General features: G+C 33.1%; 1 protein-coding gene across 1 annotated transcript in view; it reads right to left on the bottom strand.

Annotated features, from left to right (window-relative positions):
* The window catches only part of LOC142336209 (pyruvate dehydrogenase [acetyl-transferring]-phosphatase 2, mitochondrial-like), a 107,115-nt gene extending 106,679 nt beyond the window's left edge, over positions 1-436 (bottom strand). The window contains exon 1 of the mRNA XM_075384869.1: positions 230-436. The gene's annotated coding sequence lies outside the window, so the exon portion shown is untranslated. The remainder of the gene's footprint in view (positions 1-229) is intronic.
* Positions 437-4,291: the final 3,855 nt, after the last annotated feature.

Below are 4,291 nucleotides of genomic sequence, written 5' to 3'. Positions count from 1 at the left end.
CTCTTCACTTTTGTTGAGCACCAAAATCACTCCAAATGTTTTCACGCGTTTCATTTCCCGCTTCAAAAATCACTCCAATAAAATTGATTAAAAAAAGGACTTCTCCAATACTCCTCTTCGAGTCGAAAAAAGACATCGCCCCAATACAATTCAAATTCTTTGAATTGTAAAAAAAAACCAAGAGAAGGCCAATAATAGCCCCAGCTATCGCTGTGCGGCTATTAAATACCTTAACTTGACGTGCAGCTCAAAAGATTGACCAGTTAACAGCGCTGAAATCTTTGCAATATTGAACAGTCTGTCTCCAAAACTATCTCTCAAAAGAGATCAAAACTGATTGCTGTCCTTTTTCAAGCTCGAGCAAACTGCGCCATTGACCACTCGATCAGTCAATGTAACTCCAATTCATTTTCAGCTCTGAAGAAGACCATTCATTATTTGTGATCAGAAAATACAAGACAGTTTGCATTATATTCTGTCAATTCTTTACAAACAAAACACTCTTTATAATAATGAACTGTCGTTAATGAAAAAAAATGTGCTTTTCACTATTAAAATCTATGAAAAGTTAGAAAAATGTCTTGATTTTGCGAGGCCTCAAAAAACACGCAAAACTTGATGTTTAGGTTTTAAAGGTACACATTTTTACGCACAAATTTGTCAACGTTAAAACTTTTTGTATACAGTTTTGTAAACAGTCACTGACCAAAAGTTCGTCAAAATTGGAGGCTGAAAATTCTCTCGCATCTGTTTATTTTTCACTTAGATTTTGACTTTGCTCAACTTTCACTTTGATAACAGGCCACAAAATCTGAAGAAGTGAGAGGCTGCTATTTACATGAAAGGCTAGAAATACAATAAAAGACTAGAAAAACAAAACACTGAATTACAATATTTGATAATTAACAACAAAACTAATCAACTGCAAGTAATAATCACTAAAAGATAGTACACTAAAAGATAGTTTAGACTGTTTTATGATAAGAATGGGTTTTTAAAGACGGTATTGTGAGCAACAGGGAGGGGACAAACAAAACTATCAGGGCTGCCCATTTATAAATATGACACCGAAAGCACAAGTGGGTTTCTTTATATAATTGTAAACGTTGTTTAGTATCAATCAACAGCCACCACTCAATAAATAGGCTTTCTAAATGCTTCAACTAAACGCCAAAAAGAAGAACGCTTTATAATCAGTTTAGCGTCTTAGCAGGACCTACAACGCTTTAACTTTTTTTTTAAAAAAAAAGAGCATGTTATGGCAAAACAATGAATGCCAACTTTTATGAACCAAACCTAGAGAGCAATGGTTTGGTTGAAAGTGAAGTTTTATCGGAACAAACAATTGGGCACCAGTGACTATAACTGTTATGACATAAGGAACGCTTCTTGATCGGCTTCGTCTGGATTTCCGTAAATAGCTTGAGCTTGAATTTCCGCTTCAGCTTGAATTAAATTCCAAAACAAAACGCCGAGACTGTAAACGCCTCTGAAGTCGTCGTTCGCTCCCCACGGTAGTATAAAATTCTAACTAGAACCTCAACGGGGGAAAGATATTTGACAACACGATTTTCTGTGAGAATCTAAAAGGGGGAGGTGGGGGTTACACACTTGAAAATTTTTGAAAAATGACAAAAATGTCCCCATTTTTTGCTTAAATGCAATTTTTAAAAACAAAATTGTTTTGGTCCCTGGTATAAGCTGGGGAAAAAAAGTTTTGAAAAAGTTTCGTTTTTGTCAATTTTTGGTCTCCAATGGATGTAAAAAGTTTAACATTTTTTTCCAATATCAAAATTTTCACCTTATAGGCGATTTTCACCCTAAGTATTATGCAAAATGGGCTCTAAAAATGTTGGCGATCTTCTGTCTCAAACGGATGTGAAAAGATTCGTGAGTGAAAAAAGTTTTCGGAAATAAATTTTTCGATAATCAAAATTTTCTAAAGAGGGAACTTGTAAAAAAATAAGGTCAAAAATTTTTGTTGATTTTTTTGTCTCTAATGGATGTGAAACGTTTTGCGAGTGAAAAAAGTTGTCGGAAACAATTTTTTCGAAAAATGAAATTTTCACCCTATAGAAGGAACTCGTAAATGTTTTTGAAAAACCAGGGTTTAAAAAATTTTCGTCGCTTTTTTGCCGCAAATGGATATGAAAAGTAGAAACATTTTTTGTCAGCTAAAAAATTTGTCCTGAACTATTTTTTCAAACATCGAAATTTTCACCATATAGGGGCAACTTAAATTTTTTTGAAATATGGGGTCTTAAAAATTGTGTTATTTTTTGCAGCAAAAGGATGTGCAAAGTTCAAACACCTTTTGTGAGTTAAAAAAGCTGTCGGAAAAACTATTTTTTCGAATATCGGAACTTTCACCCGATATGGGGAACTTGCATTTTTTTTTCAAACATATGGGGTCTAAAAAATTTTTAGCGATTTTTTGTGTCAAATTTATGTGAAAAGTTGTGGGACAAGTTCTGTGAAAAAATTTCACGCATACCTTTTCGAAAATCGAAATCTTCTAAAGGGGGAACTTTAATATTTTTTGAAAAACCAGGTCTGAAACGTTTTTGTCCATTTTCTGGCTCTTATGGATTTTAAAAGATGTGAAACATGTTTTTGTGAGTGAAAAAATTGTCGGAAACAATTTTCGAAAATCGAAATTTCCACCCTGCAGGGGGAACGTTTCAAATTTTTGAAAAAGGGTCTAAAAATTTGTGCTGCTTTTTTTGTCTCAACGGGATGTGAAAAACTGTTAAACATGTTTTGAGAGTAAAACATATCGGAAACAAATTTTTTAAAAAATCGGGCTGACGAAGCATCTGAAGCCACCCCTGAACAGGTTACGATTTCAAAAGCAAAAATAAAAATTGTTTTTGGTAGTAGCATTATTGCTAAATTAGAAAGCGATGCAACTATTCACAATGACGGGGGTATTCACGCACATAGAGTATCAACAAAAAAGGAAAAATTAAAAGTTCTGGAAAAACATGAAAAAAATTAAAAACATTGATTCTACAAGATGGCACAAACAACATTCTCAAAAAAGACAAGAGTGCTGACGAGATCTTCCAAGAGTTTGAACAATTATTTGATAATTATATGGATAAATTTGAACCTGATAATTTTCTTCTCTGCTAAGTGCCACCGCTCAATTACAAACTTTAAAACGTTTTTTTAAAAAAAACAATCTAATTGACGAGTTTAATGGTTTAATGTCGGGCAAGTACAACGTTCATGCTTCTGGTAAATTTGTTATCATTCAAATAAACGAAATCAATCGCAATGTACCATGGTAGGATATTAGCGTTGCTCACTACAGCCATATTTATTATGACAATGACCTTCTGAACTATCGTAAAGGCATACCTTACCTGAAAAATATTTTGCTAAAAAAAACTCCTGAAAACATCCAATGGAGCAGTTAACACTATGTCATCTAACTCTGATTCACAATGGTATAAAAAAACCTATTGAACGAAACTCCTACTACTCATCAAATTTATACAGTGGTAAATACTATCAACCTCGGTCTACGAATTTTTATAGCTCTTATTAGCTTCCAGTTTCTATTTTTATCTCATTGTTAGACCAAATAATTATTTATTGTGTATGAACTCCAAACTTGAAGTCACGCCGCGTATTTTTGCTGTTCTGCTCATATGTGGCTTATCCTATTCCCACGGCTACATAGATCAGATCCTCTTCCTCTTAATTACTAATCGGAAACCAGCATTCAATAGTCCAATGGACTCTCGCTACGTACATTTGACTTCTATAAACATCATAGAACTGGAAAGTTTCTTCATCAAACAGTTAATAGGAGCAAACACTACGATAAAAGTGTAACCCGAAAAGGTATTGAAGTTTTGAACAAGTTGCCTACAAATCTTTTATTTCGCCAATGTAATTACGCTACATTTAAAAGAAATCTAAGTGATTTTCCTCTAAAGTTTGTTGCAAACTATAGAAATCATAGTTTTGGTAAACTTTCATGGCGCGAATTCAAATTTTCGCGATTTCTTTAAAACAATCATTATTATATATATTTTGATTCCTTTCCATTTGTATTTAATGTATGTGTAATTTCTCTCTATACTTAATGATTGGAAACGTGTATTATCTCTTTTGAAGTATTTAATTTTGAAATACTGTAACATCTACTCATCTAACACAATACCTGTAAAATACACTGCCTGGAAGTTAACACTAGTCTGTAAATACTCAGGTAACTCGGTGTTTCTTTTTTCAGTAAACATGAGACTTCTAAGACCAATTCATTGTTTTGATCCTTTTG

The sequence above is a fragment of the Convolutriloba macropyga genome, chromosome 3 (assembly GCF_964194025.1).
Source record: "Convolutriloba macropyga chromosome 3, txConMacr16.3, whole genome shotgun sequence".
Taxonomy (NCBI): Eukaryota; Metazoa; Xenacoelomorpha; order Acoela; family Convolutidae; genus Convolutriloba; species Convolutriloba macropyga.
Note: the sequence above shows the minus strand (reverse complement) of the source record. Positions and strands in the feature narration are given on the sequence as shown.